Source organism: Hakea prostrata, chromosome 6 (genome assembly GCF_041222555.1).
Source record: "Hakea prostrata isolate BN-2017 chromosome 6, UWA_Hpros_2, whole genome shotgun sequence".
Lineage (NCBI taxonomy): Eukaryota > Viridiplantae > Streptophyta > Magnoliopsida > Proteales > Proteaceae > Hakea > Hakea prostrata.
In genome coordinates, this window is record NC_142605.1 from 6,238,608 (window position 1) to 6,259,190 (window position 20,583).

Below are 20,583 nucleotides of genomic sequence, written 5' to 3' on the forward strand. Positions count from 1 at the left end.
TGGCATCTCTTCGACCGTTGATCTTGCTTTTTGCGGATTTCGAAGCGTCGTTTCGATCTGGGTCGTCGGTTGTCCTTAGCCTTCAACCGTCGTTTATACTTTAGGCTATTTAAAGCCTTCATGGGTACTCTCCGTCTATCCTGACTTCTGCGAGATAGATTTGCTAAAGTGCCAAAGCAACCTTTCGTCCTTCGGCCTGCTTCCATATTCCTCGTACTCCAACGACAGCTCTATCCATTTCTGAACAAGTGAGTTTTTTGATTTCTCATCTCTTTCCCCACTTCCCCCCGAAGTAAACTGCACAGTAGTTATACTTGGGGTGTAGGTTGTTGGTCTGTCAGAAGCTTTAGAAAACTAGGGTTTTCCCATTGTTGCTGTCGTTTAATTATGTACTGATACGGCTGGTTTTTGTTGTTGTTTTGCATAGTGGCTCCCAAGATCAACCCGAACTTTATCAGAGCAAAATCTTGCAAGAAAAAGGTTGCGTCGGTGGTGGTTGGGGCCAGTGCGGTGGTTTCAGCTAGTGAATCCTCCAAGCGTAAGGCGATCGCTGGTGGTGAATCTTCAAGTCGATTCCCGCAGCTTCGTTGATGCCGTCCCTACGCCTCCTTTGCCCGAAGTGATCGCTCGTCTTTCCCAGGAAGATCTTGATCACTCCGTTGCCGATGGTGCTGCCGGAACTCCTGCTGGTGAGCCTGTTGGTGCACCCCCGAAGATGACACTTCGGGCATCCGAGGCAACTATGTTGGCGTCTGATGAAGGTGTGGTCCCAGCAGGTGCTGCTCCTATTTCTAACTCTAGTGCTTGTTTGGCATACTCCTCCTCTCCTTCTGAGTTGGAGGATTTTGCCACCAGGAAGCGCCGTCGGGTGACAAGTGATGAAGCTCAGCCTTTGCTTGATGTAGTTCATCCTTCTCATCCTTCGCTCGAATTAGTGTCAAACGAGTTTGACAGAGCGTTGGAATGGTGTACCGCTGCTCGAATGACTTCGAGAGCGCAGCTTCTTTCCAAACTTCCGGATGAAGTCTTTACGAAGTCACTGGTGATGTAAGTCTTTCTTCATTATCCTCTCGATTCTGAAAAATTACTTTTCTCGCTCCTTGCTAACTCGAAAGTTGTTTGCAGGAGTCTTGTTGGTAACTTCCACAACCAAGTGGAAGCAAGCACTAGACTCGAGTAGGTTGAGCAATGAAGTTTCTAGGCTTCGGGAAATCTCCGAAGCTAAAGATGTTGAGATTGCTCGCCTTCGGAATCTAGCTTGGGAGGTGGCAGGAGAAAAGAATTCGATGATTGGTCGTCTTCGGTCGGACTTGGATGATGCCAGGGAGAAGATTCGGCGACTGGAGCGAACAGTTGGAAAGTCGGGAGCTAAAGGATCTCAAACATTACCCGAAAGGCAAGCTCGTCGTTCCTTTGCCCGAATCCCTTCCAACTGATGTTCGCAGAGCCTCGCGTCTTCAAGTATTTACACAAGAAGCCTTTTGTTGATATGCTGAATGCTTATAACTTGCAAGGCGTACCGGGATGGTGAGAACGAAGTATGGGAATCAATATTAAGGAAAGATTCTCATTTTGATACGACTCCCTACAAGTCTTGTTTGCCATCCCGAAGTATTTACCGACCCGGGTATTCCTCCTCCCGACCGGACCAAGGATAAGATTGATCCTCCACCTTCCGATCCGTGATATTATGCAATATCTGGAAGATTCTCCTGTTTATTCTCCGCTGGAAGAAGTCAATTATGACGAGCTTGTGCCGAATGCGAGTTTGGTCGAGGACCATTCTCCTCCTGGACAAGCTGGACAAAGAGTATGAAATTGCGGAGGATTTTCTAAATATCGAAATTTTTTTGTAATCCTCATTTCTCCTCTTCTTTTCCTTGACTCCCCACCAATGGTTGACTCATATGTTTGTTCTAGCAAAGTCGCGTCGATCTTGTATAACTTGTTAACAATCACTGTAATGACTTTCTTCTTTGATCGAGATTGTATCCAGCTCTTGTAATTGTTTTGATACCGGCCTCTTTGGATCTTCCCAAGAAATAAGAAATTACTTTATCTTGAACTTTGCTAGCCACTTGAATCGCCGTTGCATTAGGTCTTAGTTGTCTGAAACAATGCCTTTACTTAAGGATTTCCGGAGAAATACAATAAGTCTGAGAAGGAACTCACTCGGGTTTTAAACCGATGCCTTATACTTAAGGATAATTCAAAAATTCAATAAGTCTCGAAGGAACTCACTCGGGTTTCAAACCGACGCCTTGCAAAAGGAACTCACTCGGATTTTCATCCGATGCCCGACTTAAGAAAGTTCGAACGATTTTCCATAAGCGTTGAAGTGTTGAAGGACCCACACGAATTTTCATCCGATGCCTTATAGTTGGATCTTGTTCTTGAATGTGGTGTATGATGCCCCCCAATCAAAAGATAGTTTGTTGAAAGCCAAAAATTGCATTGATTGAGTTGAAAATGATTACATCGCGAACAAAATTGAAATCATCCTCAAGGATAAAACTTTTTGAGATGCCTAGCATTCCACGAACGATCCAACTCTTTCTAGGAATCGATGTTCTTCAGCCTGTAAGCTCCTGAACCGACCGGTTTCACAACCATATAAGGTCCTTCCCAGGAAGGGTCCAACTTTCTTTGGTGACGCGGGTCGGAAGCTAGGGTGTTTCTCAACACCAAATCTCCGGCTAAGTACCGACGATTCTTCACTCGAGTATTATAATGAGACGCTATCCTTCTTTGATAATGTTGAGTTCGTGCTATTGCCTTTGTCTGAACTTCGTCCAACAAATCAAGACTATCAAGCAGTCCTTGTTCATTTGCTTTTTCCTCGAACTCACGATCCCGTAACGTCCCCGCCATTATCTCCACAGGGCCAATGCTTCGGATCCATAAGCCAACCTGAATGGAGTTTCTCCCCGTAGGTGTTCGAACCGTAGTTCTATAAGCCCACAAGACATTATGTAGTTCAGCTTTGTCACCTTCGAGTCTTCTCTTTATTCCTTCCAAGAGTGTTCGGTTAGTAACCTCTACCTGGCCATTGCTTTGGGGGTATGCCACCGAGGACATACGATGCTCGATCATATATGTTCCACAGAATTGCTCAAATTGTGGACAATCGAACCGAGTACCATGGTCAAGTGACAATTATCTTTGGAATCCCAAAGCGATATATGATTGATTCAAGCACAAATTTCTCCACTTTTTTCTCAAGAATTGTCGCCAGTAGCATCGGCTTCTACCCATTTTGTGAAGTAATCAATTGCTACTATCAGATATTCCCGTCCGTCCGCCCGATGCCTTGGTGAATTTGCCCATGATATCAATTCCCCACATTGCAAAGGGAATGGGATTTAGAATTGAAGTCATAATTTCCACCGGGCGCTTCGATATCGTAGCATGAATTTGACAGCATACTACATCGACGAACGTAGTCCATAGCAGCCTCTTGGATCTTAGGCCAATATAACCCAAGTCTTAGAATTTTGTGGGCCAAGGCTCCGCCACCCATGTGAGCGCCACAAATTCCTTCATGAACCTCAGCCAAAGCTGATTTTGCTCCTTCGGGGCCTATACATCTCATAAGGGGTCCAAGATAAGATCTTTTGTATAGTCTCCCATTCCGAATGACAAATCTAGCTGATCGAATCTTGATCAACCTTGCCTCTACTGGATCCTCGGGTAACTTGTCATCTCTTAGATATTCGATTATTGGATCCATCCAAAGAACGTTCGCTTCAATATACGAAATTTCTTTCTCATGATAACTTGAAAAAGTTACCTCTTCAATGTAGACCGAAGGGTCTAGATTCTTTTCCTTGGGATTGGCTAGTCGGGATAGCTCATCTCGCCACTGAATTTTCATTCCTCGAAATCTGAGAATATCTTCAAATTCCAAAATTGGTTTTGAAATGCCCGCACTATCTCCCGATATTTTTGCAAGCGTGGTTCTTTAATGCCATACTCCCCCCGGACTTGGTTGACTATAAGCCGAGAGTCACTATAAATAGTAACATCTGCAATAGCTAATGCCTTTGACAACCGAAGTCCCGCTATCGTGGCCTTATATTCCGCTTCATTATTACTTGCATCAAATGCGAACCTTAAAGCATATCTAATAATAAATCCCGCTGGACTTTTTAATAGAATTCCAGCGCTCGCTCTCCGTCTTTATTACTCGAACCATCCACATATACCTCCCAAGTGGTTGGTATAATGGGATCCTCAATGGTGGGTTCCACTGGTGCAAGTAGTTTCTACTACAAAGTCGGCTAATGCCCGAGCCTTGATTGCGGTTCGGGGCTTAAAGCTCACTTGGAACTCACTTAGCTCAACCGACCAGGATACCATCCTTCCGGACAAATCAGGTTTGTTAAGAACTTTACTAAGAGGAAAAGTTGTAAATACCTCAATTGGATGAGCCTCAAAAATATGGCCTTAGCTTCCCGGCGGCCATCATGAGAGCCGAGCCTCGCTTTTCAATCTGCGAATATCTCGTCTCCGCATCTAGCAACACGTGGCTTACATAGTAAATCGGCCACTGTTTCTTTTCTTTCTCCCGAACAAGTACTGCATTGACCGCCGAAAGGGATGTCGCTAGATATAGCTGTAATATTTCCCCCTTCTCCGGTCCGGACAGGATCGGTGGTTGTCCAAGTGCTTCTTTTAATTCCTCGAAAGCTTTCCGGCACTCTTCAGTCCACTTTGCTTCCTTACTGCCCTTCAGGTCTTTAAGTGCCTTGAAGAAAGGCAAACATTTTTCTCCAGCACTTGGAGATAAATCGATTTAAGGCAGAAACTCTCCCCGTCAAACATTGTACATCCCGAACGGTTTTGGGAGCCTCCATATCAATCAGAGCTTGAATTTTGGCAGGATTAGCCTCAATTCCCCTCTATGATACCATGAAACCAAGAATTTGCCCGAGGAGACTCCAAAGGCACATTTTTCTGGGTTCAACTTCATTTGATGTTTCCTCGCATCGAGAAAACCTCGATCAAATCTGCAATGTGATTTGCTTTTGTAAAGCTTTTCACCAAAGATGTGCGTCAACATATGCTTCAACATTCTTCCCTATCAGCTCTTTGAAAATCTTGTTGACGGCCCTCCGATATGTTGCTCCCGCATTCTTCAGGCCAAAAGGCATGACCTTGTAATAATAGCTTTCACGATCAGTCATGAAAGCCGTATACTTCTCATCCTCCTTATTCATAAGGATCTGATTATACTCTGAGTAGGCATCCATGAAACTTAAAGTTTCATATTCTGCAGTAGCATCTATCAAGAGGTCAATCCGAGGCAACGGGTAGCAATCTTTTGGGCAAGCTTTGTTTAGATCCGTGTAGTCTGTACACATCCTCCACTTCCCATTCGCCTTTTTCACCATCACCACGTTGGCCAACCAAGTTGGGCACTCGATTGGTTCTATGAAACCAGAATTCTTAAGTTTTTCAACTTCGTTCCGAACGGCTTCATACTTTTCAATAGAGAAATTTCTTCTTCTCTGTATCACTGGTTTCGCCTTAGGGTCTATCTAGAGTTTGTGCTCTGCAATGGCCGGATCGATCCCGGCATGTCCTCGCAGACCATGCGAATACATCTTTATTCCGTTGAAGAAATAACTTCAACTCATCTTTAAACTCTTCCAACTGTTCGGAACCCGATATAAGTAATCTTTTTCTCATCCTCGGTACACAGCTGGATTTGCTCCAGTTTCTCCACTGGTTCGGGCCTTTGCATCTCCGTCTCTTCCCGATCATCTCGAACTTCTATGGGGAGGGCAGTAACCTTCTTCGGACCCTCCTTGTCTTTTAAATAGGCAACATAACACCGCCGAGAGATCTTCCGGTCGAGGAGACTTGACCGATTCCCATATCGAGTCGGGAATTTTATCTTCGGGTGCTTTGTCGAAACAATAGCACCTATCTTGGATAAAAATGGTCGCCCGAGAATCATATTATAGGCTGGTAGTTCTCGAACCACCAAAAAATTGATTCGGACAGCTTGTTTCTTTAGGAAAACTTCCAATGGATAGATCCAACTCGAACCGATCCTTCCGCTACTGCAGATGACCCCGCAAAGCCATATAGGTGTGTAGATGAAGGTTTCATCAAGTCCCGATCCACCTTCAATTTTTGATACACTTCGTAGGAAATTAGGTCAGCTGCAGACCCGTATCAATCAAAATTCTATGCACTTCCCGCCGTGCAATCTCTACCTTGATGACTATAGCATCATCATGAGGTAAACAAACGTCTCTTTCGTCTTCTTCGCTAAAGGTGATAGAATCTTCACCATTCAGCTTCTTCCGCTTCTCGCGACTCTCCGGCTCCAACAAATTTGGATTTGGTTTTTAGACTCCGGAATGATTCGGGCTCTGGTCCCCTGAAGATGGTAAGGATCGGTGACCGAGTAGTAGCTTCAATCACCTCCTTGCCTTTTTTAGACTTCGGGGCCTCCCTCGATCGTTCGAACTAACCGAACGATCCCTTTTAGGGGGCAGCCGCACGTGGCCCATGTGGCTCCTCCCTTCTCCTCGCTAACAAAACGGACAGATGTCCTTGAGATATCAATCTTTCAATATCCGCCTTCGTATGACGACAGTCATTAGTATAATGACCATAGTCCTTGTGGAATCGGCAATACTTTTCCCGATCCCGTCGCTTCTCCGGGTTTCAAAAGAATTTTAGGCGGCCACTTCAAAATATTTTTTCTTTTGAGGATATTCAAAATATCAGCCCGAGGAGCATTCAATGGAGTGTACTCACTTCTACCGGGGATCTTTGGTGCCAAGGTTGGGATCTTCCAACCCGATCGCGAACATTCTTTTTTGGCTTCTCGCTCAGGAGCCTTTTGTTCCTTATTGGAGACTTTATTATCTCCTTGGCGCGCATCTAGAATCTCCATGACTTCAGCTTGCTTCTGGCATCTCTCGTACCAACTCAGGATAAGTCGTGGGTATATCCTGGAGTAATAACTCCAGGAGTTTCCGATTTGTGAGTCCCGTGAATAGAGCGGTTCGCGGCTACTTGTTCATCCAAGTTTTCTATCTCCATCGTCACTTTGTTGAATCTTTTCGAAACTCTCTCGATCGATTCGTTCTTTCCTTGTTTGACAAGAAACAAGGTTTCTTCCGTTTTCTTGACCTCGTATCCCACTCCGGAATCGCCCTATGAATTGGCGCGCCAATTCGTCAAAGTTTACGATCCTTCCCGAGGGGAGGTTAGAAAACCACTTTTGTGCCGCTCCGCTTAGAGATGATCCAAAAACCCCGCATAAAATTTCATCGAAATTACCCGAAACCGCCATGGTCTCGTTGGTAATAGCCGATGTGAGCTGTTGGATCTCCTGGAGCCATCGAATGTTGAGAAGGTAGGCAAACGAAAGTTATGGGGAAACCGATATCCCGCAATTGGCTCAAGAAAAGGAGTCTTCCGAATGACCGAGTAAATATCCTCGCTTATTCTTCCCTTAGCCAACTGCCCTAACTTCTCATTGATGTTGGCCAATTCTTGACCAACTGGGTCGGGTGATCTTCAAAGCAATACGATCAAGACCTCGATTAACACGATCATCACGTGCTACTCGATCATCACGAACAGCCCGTCCTTCACGAACGTTTCTCTCATCACGAACTCGCTCGATCATCACGAACGGTTCTTCCGACAATGGGTGAGTGAGTTCTTACCCCGTATCCAACCTTGTATTTGAATCAGTTTGTACTCTCTTGTGGTCTGTCGAACCGATCGCCTCGCCTTGGTTGATCATCAATCCTCCGAAGTCCTCGGTCTCCTTCAAGGAAATTCTGATCAACGTTCCGGTCTTCAGCCGTTCTTTGGTCATGTGGCAATGCACGTCTCCCTGAATCGCGCTGTTCAGGCTCTTGTGGTAAAACCACTCATCTGGTGAGCACGCGGAGTGCTTGGCTCACCTCCAAGAGTTGAATCTTTACCTGATCCAATTGATCTTGGATTGTATCGAGAGGAAGATTACGGCCTCCCCGGCCATCATCCACCTCGATAGGATTTTGGCTTTCCCGGGGAATATCTCGGATTATTCACCCCAGGTATATGAACACCGGAATTGCATTGTGCAGCGGCTGCTGATCTAGTCACCATGGCTTTTTCAAGTCTTTCCCACAGACGGCGCCAAATGATGCGTCCAAAATCTGCTCAGCCCTTGGATCTCCACGTGATGTCCTCGCAAAACGAAAGCGTCGGATGTGGCCCGACCGCTGGGTCGGGAGTCCACCTCCGAAGGCTAAGTCGCTTGATGAACTTAATCACAAACGGCTCTGCTAGAAGCACAGAGCTAATGAATGAAGAAACGGGAAAGGTGATCTAGATAGCAGGACGCTGATAGTCTGGATCTATCAATATGTATCTGAACCTGAGTCTCAGATAGTATTCTTTTTGATCGATTGATCCGTCCCTCACCTTGTATGGTAGTGAGGTTTATATAGAGTGTACCTTCGAATCTCCTTCGTTGGATGCACTCGAGCCTTCTTCGGGTAGTCGTTGAATCTTATCAATGAGATCCGTTGAGCGATAGACTTCTACTAGTTTGGGCTAGTAGAGGACTCCTGAGATAACCGTTAGGTTATGCGATAGTTATCCCTTTGATGATGATTATCCGCAGCCGTCAGTTTGAGTCTGTTGTCATCAGGGTGATTACCCTAATCCATAAGTAAGATTAGGGCACGCTTGCAGCCGAATAATCTTTCTTCTTCAGCAAGCCATCTTCTGGATCCGGTTCGCTCGGGAGCGATTCGGTTTTCTCCGTCTCGACCGGGGTCGAGGGTCGGACCAGGTATGAACCCGGTCTGATCATAAACTCTCCATATCACTACCCAAATTCATCCTTTGGGCTCCTAAACCTAATGAGAGGACCGACTCTGATCCTACCAAGGAATTTGCCATAAAACAAAAGACCTAGGGGAATAAAATCCAACTAACCACTTTCATATAGAACAAATGATATGAAGCCACTAAAGATTGAACAAAAGGAAAAACTAAGCATAGAACCTATTCCTAGATTTATAGTTAAGCTTCTTCCTCCAACTATTAATCATAACAAGTATAGAAATAAAGAGCACAATGCAAAAATAAATAAATAAAACTCAGAATACTGATGGTATGTAAAGACCTGGGGGAATCTTTGGGGAATGCCTACATTTGGTTCCTCCATTGGATTCGGAAACACCACTTGAGGTACATGTTGAGGTTGGACCAATTGTTGCACTAGTATCACCGGATTAGAATTGAGAAGGTAACGAGCCTCCATGGAACTCCACGTTTCCCAAAACAAGGCTTTAGGATTAGAAGACTCTTTTAACAGTGCATCCAAGAAAAGATTAAATCTCTCAATGGGACGAAGCAACATGTAGTTTGGTGGTTCGGGCGAGGTCCAATGGCGCTTCCTGCTAGGGATTGAGGTGAGTGCTCCAGCTTCCGCTTCGTTATCTTCGTTGGGAAAAATCACTAAATTGGTTTATGTTAAAATGTTGCTTTAGTTGGCCTCCTTTGACCCAACTAGACCCTTTGCCTGGCTCAGAAAGACCTGAGCCTTCTAGTTTATTGCCAAAAAAAAGAAGCTTTCCAACCAAGCATAGAAGTCAAATGCGCATGCGTTAGCACAACCTCTTCAAGCTATGCGCTCTAGAGTTGATTCTTTTGCCCCGATGCGGTAGATATATGGATAGGTTACTCTAAAAGCCTTGGTTTTTTATGACACAACCTATAAAGGTATTTATGCAACATTTGTAAAAAATGCCCCTAAAAGTATTAGAAACATTTTTGAAAGCTATAGAGGCATTTCCCAAAAGCTTCTAAAACCCTAAAAACCTTGGAGATTTGGGCTATTGTAACTGTTTTCCTACATAAGTTTTGTTCATCAATTCTATGGTTGTATAAATAGATAAAACTGAGTACCCACCAAATGGTTTCTCTCCCATTTTATCAAACAACCAAATTGCTATTAATAAGAATTAAGAAATTACTGTGGGTTGTGTCACTGCTTCCCTTTCACAAACTTTGGAAAACAAAAATGGTGAGGGAAGTACATACGTTTTTTGTCGTACACAATTGAAGATGTGTTTGTTTAGCTTTTTTTTATTTGATTTTATTTAAAAAAAATGCTCATTTTATGCGCATCATACAAGATTTTGTGTCCATGTTGTGAAAGAAAAGTGCCCATCAATCAAACAAGATTTCAATATCCAAAAGTTAGCAATGGGCACACAATCATACAAAATTGATTTTGTGCCAATTTATCCAAATGGACACAGAATCATTGCCATTAGTCCCTAACATTTTGAGAATCCCAAGTAACTAGCAAGTATTAAGTTAAATACATTTATCCAGCTTACGATCACTAAGAAAGCAAATTTAAGCACAAGATTAAAATGCACCGGAGGTTCTATGGTGTTACAAACAATTCCTAATCAATTTGATTGCAAGGGGAATCAAAAGGAAGTGATAGTTTTGTGAGTCTGATCCTCTACTCATATAGACAGGAAACTTTCCAACCGCATATTTCCATCCTCGACATGGTCCAATTTCAAAGCAAAACCGGTGATTAATAGAACTAAGTTCTATGTTAACTGATTTACTGTTATAGTCCCAGATACGTCTAGACCAGCTAGATAGGGTCGGGCCCGGTCCTGGGTGGCCTATGGCATCAGGTGTGAAACCCAGCCCTAACCTTGACCCGAAAACCCTGTTTTTTGTAGGTCCGACAACCTGAAGTAAGGCAAGAAGTCAGCTTTGGGCCATTTCAGTAGAAGACTTGGTGGATGGATTTGAATCCATGAGTGTTGAGGTCAGTGTTCCATTTATGGAAACTGCATCCTGATGAAGATCGGATTAGTTGATGGACTTGGAGTGCTCTCTGTATTGGTTCGAAGGCATTTCTACCTACTAGGTAAGTCACTTTAGGTGTGTGCAAAACCCCTTTATGATTGGACTTGATCTGAGCCTTCAAATCCACAGTTTGAACTTGCTGTCCTGATTGGTCGACTGGACCAGTCGACCAATGGATTCTGTTTTGCTAATTAGGTCGTGGCTACTCTTTTTAAATCCAAATCTCGGGATTACTTCGTCTCCACTGCCTCCTAAGCCTCTAGAACGAGTCAGAGCTCCATTCCAATCAATTTCCTTGCATCCTTGGTTGATCTCTCGCAAGAACTCAAGTAATCTTCTTCCTCCTGCATCAAAGGTATGTCTACACTCTCTTCTTCTTCTCCATCTTTGATTTTCTTTCCTTTTTGGGTTGAGACAGTAGAGAAGATGTTGCATTCTCTGTTGCAAACATCTCTCTACTTATCTCTCATGATTTCCTAAGGATTAATGGCTAATGCAATGATCTTCATCATGATCATTGCAAGCTTTTGAAGGAACCATGATCTAAATCATGATCTTGTCTTCGTTTACCTTTTGACTCAAATTCTGATCTTCTTAGATCTATTTTATTGATCATATTAGTAGTCAATCGCTGTGTTTTCTTTACAAGATTTGTAACCTATCATTCTCTAGTTCTTTATCCTTGCTCATACCATGCTTTCTTCAAGAACCATGATTGACCTAATTAGGGTAACTTTTTGGTTCCTAGTTTGTAACTTGAAAACTTGATTCGATTAGTGTTTAGAAGTCCTCTATATACTAGTATGCTGCCCTTGTAGTTTACCACTTGTTTAGTACCCTTTTGAACCACCAAATTCGTCTATATTCTCAAAATTCTGATTCTTGAAGGCCATTGTCTCGGTTGGTCGACTCATTGGTCGACTGAGGCAGTAGACCAATCCAATCGACCAATGAGTACAACAACCTCATATTTGGTCTGTTTTGGATGTTTTGATATCTTTCCTTCTAGGTATCTTTCATAATATGTTGTATACACTTGTTTAGGACTTTCTTCTCAAGTTTAGTCAAGGTCTTACTTGATTCCCTAAGATTCCTTTGCGAGTTATATAAGGTAAGGATGGTTATTTCCTTAACTACATAGATTGCATATCTTAGTTTCTGTATTTGAATCTTGTTAGTTTATTTCTTTAATTAGATTCTTACAATGTATACTATTGTTGTACTATCTTGATTTCAGTAGCATTACTTGTTTATATTAAATTGATTCGTGTATGATTTACTTATCAAACATATGCAAGTTATGTATTATTATTGATTTCTTTCCATATATGAGGTTACCATATATGTGATGTTATGGATTGATGTTTGTATATGCTTAAGCATGGTTTGGAAAGGAGAGGTGTCCTTTTGACACTTCTATCCTTGGACAACTACGGTAATAGTATGGGATGTTTCCGGAGATGCCCTTTGGACACCTTCCTAAACTGTTGGATGACATATTTAGAACTGTCTAGTAGTGTTTGGCTAGGATGTCCCGTTATGTTAGGCCCTAATCGGGGGGTATTGAGACTGAACAACCCGTGGTAGAAATGGGGATTCATGGGCACTCAAGACCGGTAACCAACCCGTGAGAGGATAGGAATCACATTGTGGGGACCATTTATCGGTAGGGTTGCATATGGCTAAACTTGGGCTCACGGGCGCTCAAGACCAGTAACCAACCCGTGAGAGGACGTGAGAGCTTCCCGTTTACCATATGTGGATGACCTATAGGGTTGATGAGTCCGTAGTCAAGGACTATGAGGACTCTATTGTGAAGGATACTGATAACTCTATGAAATAGAGTTAAGATTGTTAACTTTATACTTGAGATGGCTTGATTTAAGAGTATTTTGTCTTTGTTTTACAGATATTATTCATTAGATGTTGTCTTATTTAGTCTTAACATGTTGCATCTTGTTTAGTTCATTATTGTCACCCTTACATGAATTTCTCTTCAGATTTGTGGATGAATTTGACTGTTTCTCTTTCTCTTGAAAAATGTAGGTAAAGAGCCATAATAGGAGAAGAAGCTTTCCTCTAACTTTGCTGTGAAGTTGCTGCAGAAAAACGGAGCAGAATATTCTTAGATCCAATACAGGTGGAAATGACCAGAAGGGGCTAACTTAAGAGGACATGATTCTTGTAAATATATGATTGTTCTTAGACCTTGATCTCAGGAGGAATGTTCTAATCCTATGGCCAGAATCTAACCTAATGATTGAAAGCATTTATGGAAGAAAGAGAAGAGAGGCAAAGGGGAGAAATGACACACACATGGCTAAGGAGAGAATAGAGTACTCGGCTGAAGCAAGGAGAAGAAGGATCGGAGCTGGACTCATGCGGAAGTATTGCAAGCTGCTGGAGAAGTTGATTAATTGGAGAAGAAGGCTGGAGCTCATGTGGAAGCAATGATGCTTTAGTTTCTTTTCATTCTTATAAACTTATCTTCTCATCTTCTAGCTTTATGTTAACTCTAACTACTGCTGTGTTTTTAATGTTTGTTATGGGCTAAACTTGTGTTCTGTTGGGATGATAGTAGTACCTAACCTGAATTTTGAGATGTACTTATCATGTATGCTTTAGTCTTACTACAATACAACTTGTTATCAATGAACTCAGCATGATATATATTGGTTAATTTCTGTTCTTGATGAATCTTTCATGAACGATTGTTAGGATTGAGTTAGCTGGAAAGTTAATGCAGTCTAGATGTTTGTTGAATTGTGTGAGTTAGCATAACCTTTAATTAGTTGTGTTAATTAGTAGGTTGGGTAGGAATACCCAATTACCTCACATTACCATTGATTGGATTGGGTTTAAATTGCATTCATAATTCAATTCTTCATAGGAATATGCAGATGTTGATTTAGGATGCTAGCTTATGTGTATTGGAAAATACCATATTGCCATTCATTCCAAGTTCTTGATATATCTTGGGGTTATAGTATTGCTTTAGTATTTGCATTATAAAATTTAGGGGAAGGGAAACTTGATTCCTAACACACTTTTCACACACTAAGTTTCTTCTATTGCTCAATCTCCAATTTAGTTCGTTAGTTTAATTAACTGTCATTTGGTCATTTAGTTAGTCAATCGCAAATCAACCTTGTTAATCTCATTTAAATCAATTTTACTTTTACATTGAAAGTTAAGGATAGAATTCTCCGTGGGATCGATACTTTACTTATCATTTATTACTTGATTGCGATACGTGCACTTGCGTAATATCTTGGTACACAAGCAACATATACCGGAAAGGATCGCCAGGGGCGAGGAATGGACGTATCTGGATCTGACTTGATGTAACTGAGTAGGAGACTTGCATTTGGCTAGGCTTTGACCCTGACATGCGCCGGTACTTAGACCAATGGTGATGTGAGAGAGTGGTGACTTAACCCCCAGCCATGGAATGTCCCGAGGGATGCCGGACCCACTATCAAAAGGTGTTGTGTGATGAGACCTTCCTAAAGAAGTACGGTGCTATGACTTAAAGCATATCTTCCAATAGAGACCAGCATACATAGAGTTAGAATCATATTGCATCATGTGTTTCATATCATATAGCATTTTACTTTGCTTTGAAATCTTGCCATTTATGTTGTTATGGATTAACTGCCTTACTGAGTTTCTTCGAAACTCATTCCTTTTTGTACAATGTTTTGTTAGATTATTCTACAGGTACTGACTACTATGAAGGATGGTATGATGAAGTGCAAGCCGATGAAGCGTACTACCCGCAAGGTGTTGGCGACAATCAAGATTTCTCTGATGATCCCTCAGGCGATCAAGTTGCGTACTACGATTAGGGGCAACGTGGTGTTGGAGCATCTATGTTGGATTGACGAAGTCCACTATTTTGAAGATGTCATCTATAGGATAGAAAACTCTTAGTTTAGTTGTCTTTCTTATTTTTTTGTTTGTTTCAGTTGTTCTTCCTTTTTGACTTATGTACTACTTTTCCGCTATATCTGTGGAGTGAGTTTCCGCCTCTCTCTACTTCTTTTGATATCTTCGGATATCTGGTATCATTTTCCGCACTCTGATTATATTATTTATTCATTTCTTGATATAAATCTTTTGTTTATAATATTTAAACCTTGATTATTTCTTGTTTATGATTATGTTATTGTATATGTGGGAGGATGATTTCCTCGATATCTGATCTTCGGGGCTGTGGATCACACACTCGGGTATGCCAGGTAGGGTATCGGCTGGGTGGATGTGACATCAGGCCCATTTATCCTCGTCAGGAGGCCTTGGTAATAGGTGTCCCCGTGTCCAGCCAAAATCTTCAAATAAGATCAACACCTGACACGGCCTTGGATCTCCTCGAGCCCAGGGACGACAGTATGTCTGACGGCCCTTACTCGCCAAAGGGTAGGGGTGGCTGAAGGGACCTCTGTCTCGCTCTACAGCCAGGAAGTCGCCGTAAGAGGTAAGGATCCGGTTTATAAGGAGGAGGAGAAGCAAAAAGCAGGGTAAGCTCTATACACTCCAGCCTTCATTATCTTCATCTTTCTAACTGATGCGTCCAAGATCTGCTTAGCCCTTAGATCTCCTGAGAATGACCTGCAAAAATGAATGTCAGATGTGGCCCGACCACTGGGATTGGGAGTCCACCTGTGAAACCCGGCCCTAACCTTGACCCGGATTCTCCTTTGTCTGTAGGTCCGAAGACCCGAAGTAGAAGTGAAAGTCAACTATGGGCCATATTGGTAGAAGACATAGTGTTCGACTCCGAACCTATGGAGATTGAAGATGATGCTCCATACTGGAAGACAGTGTTGGATATAGAGAAGAGACTATGCCTTGATGAAGAGAAGATTGGTTGATGACCATAGAGCTTGGTGGGATATGATTTAAAGCCATTTTTCCATGCTAGGTAAGTTATAGAATATGTGTTTAAAGTTTTGTTTGATTCCAAGTAGTGGAAGACCCTCCAATCCCTGTCTTTGGATTTGCTGTCTGCCTGGGTCGACTGCTTGGGTCGACTGGGCCAGGCTACCCAGCCAATTGACCCAGAGATGCTGAACTCGAGCAGAATCTTCTGTTTAGGTTATGTTGCTATATATACCCCATGACTTCGTGATTTTAGTATCCCTAGCCTCCAAAGCACTTAGAGAACGAAGGGAAACCATCTCCAAGCCTCCAAGAGTGTAGAAGAAGATCTAATCTTGCAAACTTGCTAGTTCTCTCTTTTGTTCTTCAATCAAAGGTTAGTATTCAATCTTTTGTGTTCTTGATTCATTCTTTCCATGATCACTCTCATCTTTGAACTGAGATTATGATGAAGATGCTGCAACCTTGTAATCATATATCTTTACAATCTCTTTTCATTCTCTTATGCCATGATCATCTCATTCATTCTTAACATGATTTTTATGATTTCTTCTTAAACTATGATCATATTCTTATTTTGATTTATTCTAGCATTGTAGATGCTTCTCTATGATTATTCATACCTCTGATCTACTGTGTTCTTGTCCTAGAATGAGATCTTATCATCTCTAGTTCATCTCTTTCGTTCATAGCATGTTTCCAATGAAAACCATGATTTTTACCAAAATAGAAACTATGATTTCAAATTAGTAAGTAATGGTTTTAATGGTTGTTTGATGTCTAAATTATGCTTTTTAGTCTTAGACTATTGTGTTAGACATTCTCTCCAAGTTTTGTCGCATTCCGGATTGTGTAGCATAGGTTTCGGATCAAGATTCTATTCTTGGATTCGGATTTGCTCTTGGGCAGACTGCCTGGGTCGACTGACTCAGTCCACCCAGCCAATCAACCCGCAAGAACAAAATCTGATTTCTTCGTCTGTTTCGATTCGATTGATGCTTATTCTTTTAGGACTACTTCCTAATGATTATGTGATGCTATTCTAGGGTTTATTTGCTAACGTTGGATTCATCCTCTTGTTCGTCCGGAATATATTCGAATCTATTTAAGGTAAGGAAAGTTGTTACCATATTAACATAGATTGCATAGATTTAGTTTCTAATTTGGGAACTACTTAGATTTGCTACTATTATGTTAGTTTCTATTATGATATGAATGCTACAAGTACATTAGGATCTTATTTCCTTATTTACTTTATGTACTTGGATCATGTATGAATACTTATTCATGAATGTTGCTTATTTATTTAATCTTGTCTTAATATACTCTTTCATATGATGAGATATTTGTCGTGGATGATATGACTGAATTATGATTGTGATTGTTTAGGTATGATTTGGGATTGGGGAATGTCCTTTTGACATTTTTGTCCTTGGACCTCATTGGGAGTAGTATGGGATATTTCCAATGTTGCCCTTTGACACTTTCCCAGATTATTGGTTTTCATACCTAGGACTTGTCTAGCAGTGTTTGGCTAGGTTATACCCCTGTTATATCAGACCCGATTCAGAAGGGTATTGAGACCGAACGACCCGTGGTAGCAATGGGGATTCATGGGTGCTCAAGACCGGTGAGTTATATCCGTGAGGGGACATGAATCACATTGTGGGGACCATTTATGGGTAGAGTTCCATATGGATAGACTTGGGCTCATGGGCGTTCAAGACCGGTAACCAACTCGTGAGAGGACATGAGAGCTTCCCATTTACTATATGTGGATGACCTATAGGGTTGATGAGTCCATATTTGAGAGAGTTGGATACGCTGACTCTAGTGTGAAGGATACCGGAAAGGATCCCGAGAGGGGAGGAATGGACGTATTTGGATCTGAGTTGATGTAACTAAGTAGAAGACTTGCATTGGGCTAGGCTTTACCCTGACATGTGCCAATACTTAGACCAAACGGTGATGTGAGAGAGAGGTGACTTAACCCCCAGCCATGGATTGTCCGAGAGGGATGAAGGACCCTTTGCCAACCGAGGATGAGTGAATTGAGACCTACCCAAAGAAGTATGGTGCTATGACTTAAAGCATGTCTTCCTATAGAGACCAGCATACATAAAGTTAGACTCATACATGCATTGTCTGTCTCATATCATATCGCATTATGTTTTGCTTATGTTATCATGTTATTTATGCTATTATGGAATAACTTGCCTTGCTAAGTTTCTTTTGAAACTCACTCCTTTTGTACAATATCTTTTGTTAGATAATTTTGCAGGTTCTGATGGCTATGAAGCGCAATATGAGGAAGCACAATATGAGGAAGCGCAAGATGAAGAAGCGTACCATACGCAAGGTGTTGGCGACTATGAAGATTACTTTGAGGATTCTTCGAGTGGTCTCACTGGTTACCAAGATTAGCTCTACTGTGGAGTGGGAACGTCTGAGCATTATTGATGAAGTCTATGTTTATGAAGATGTCCTTTACAAAGTAGAATAGACTTAGCTTAGTTAGATTATATCTTTCTTTCTTATCTTTAGAATCAGTTGTAATCTCTTTTGATTTTCGAACTACATTCCGCTATACTCGTGGAGTGAGATTCCGCCTCACTCTATATTTGATTTTATATACCTATTGGTATCATTTCCGCACTCTGATGAATATCTCGTTACTTACTTTGATTCATTTGAATAATATTGTTAACCTTGATTTAGTCTTGTTCTTGATTATATTGTTGTGAATGTGGGAGGTTGATTTTACTAACTACTGGATCATGTGGACTGTGGATCACACACTTGGGTATGCCAGATAGGGTACCGGCTGGGTGGATGTGACACCACCTCTGAAGGCTAAGTCATTTGATGAACTTAATCACAAACAGCTCTGCTAAAGCACAGAGCTAAGGAATGAATAACGAGAATATGATTCAGATTGTAAGCATCTGAGTGTTTTTCGTCCCTCCCTACCTTTCGGGTAGGTGATGTCTTATATAGAGTGTACCTTTGAATCTCCTTCGTTGGATGTATTTGAGCCTTCTTCAGATAGTTGTTGGATCTCAACAGATAGATCCGTTGAGCGATAGATCTCTACTAGGTTAGACTAGTAGATGACTTCTTTGATGATACGATCATTATATGGTAGTTATCCATATAATAGCGATGAGTGACAGCCACCAAATACTGCTAGCCGCCTTTAGGTTGATTAACCTATTCCGATCGCATCGAATTAGGGCGTGCTTGTGATTGAGTTAGTATTCTTCCTCAGGAAGCTATCTCCTGGGCCTGGCTCGCTCGGAAGCGAGTCGATTCCTTTCGTCCCGACCGGAGTCAAGGGTCGAACCAAGTCTGAACCAGGTTCGATTATATTTTCTCTATATCACGAGCCCCCGAGACCAAGAGTTTGGTCGATCCCGAGGACTTGGTTTTTAACTGAGTTCTCCGTCGAATGATAGTTTTGCATAATCCTCAGCCCATTAAATGTCATATCACATTTAATGCGGCTGTGTCGCTTTTTCCTCAAGCATTGTGAGTATTCTCACTTTTTGTGAGGGTGGCGCCACGCGTCCTTCGCAGCCGAAACTATCGTGGCTCACGCAATCAAAACGACGGTTTCTGAACGCCTGTTTTGGATCCGTGAGTTCAAACTTTCGAATTGTCTTCAAATCTCAATCGTTGATGCCGAATTCATCTCAATCGTACACGTCCTCGAACACTCCTGCGGGTGCTTAAAAGTGGTTCGTTGTCTCCGTAGGTTTCATTCTCCTTGTCTAGAATTTTGAAACCTCGTCGTCTTCTTTGCGCCTTCACGATCCTCTCATTCTTGAGCTTTCTGCCTCAGTGATTCAGTAAATTTACTGACTCCTTTGCAAAATTTACTTTCGTTTCTAAGTTTCTTTTTTCTCTAGAAACCACAATTAGACTTTTCAGTAATGGATGGTGGTAAGGTTTCTTCTGAAATCTCCCCTGCACTTAGCGCCGATAAGGGCGATAGTGGTGATGAGGCCTTTGTCCCTGTCCCCTTCGAGCAGTCAGATAGTGACAAGAAGAACCTAACTGCTCTCTGGCGTGACCGCAAAAGTTAGCCAACAGAGAAGAGTAGAAGAAAAAGCTGAGACTTCTTCTGCCCTTCCTGATTCTGGACCTTCCATGACTCCGAGGGTGACCGCCGAAGCTTCTGGGCAGTCCAGACAACCCACTAGGTCCGCCGAAGGACCTGGCTCTGTTGCTTCCTCCTATACCAAGGAAAACCATCCTTCAGCCATCAAATGTTTTGACTTTCCTCCCTCGTATCAACTTAGGGCTCCCACTTCTGATGAGAGGGTCGATTCGATCCTTCCGGGTGAATTCTCTTTGTATATAGATACACTGGAAAGCAAAGTTCGCTTTCCCTTCTTTAATACTTTGTTTTCTGCCATTCTGAATCATTGGGATATTTGCCCCGGAATGCTTCTTCCCAATAGCTAGCGTCTCATCGTCGGCTTCTTGGGTTTATGCTTTGAACTTGGCATCGTACCTTCTCTTCCTCTTTTGGTACATTTTCACGTTCTTTCTGTTTCCCATCCTCTTGGCTGGGTTGTGCTTTCTAAGCGCAACAAAGTTGAGCTTGACTGGTCGGGTAGCATTCTTGCCAAAGGAACTTGCCCTTCCAATCATAAAGGGTGGCGCAAGCGGTATTTTTTCTGCCGAGCGCCTCAATCAGATCTTAACTTCCCGACCGCCTGGAAGCTGTATACTTCATATTCTGAGGGTAACCGGGTCCTTCGATTATCCAAAGAAAACAGAGCTGTTGTCGGGAAGATCAAGTCAATTCCATGGTATCAAGAGATACATGGA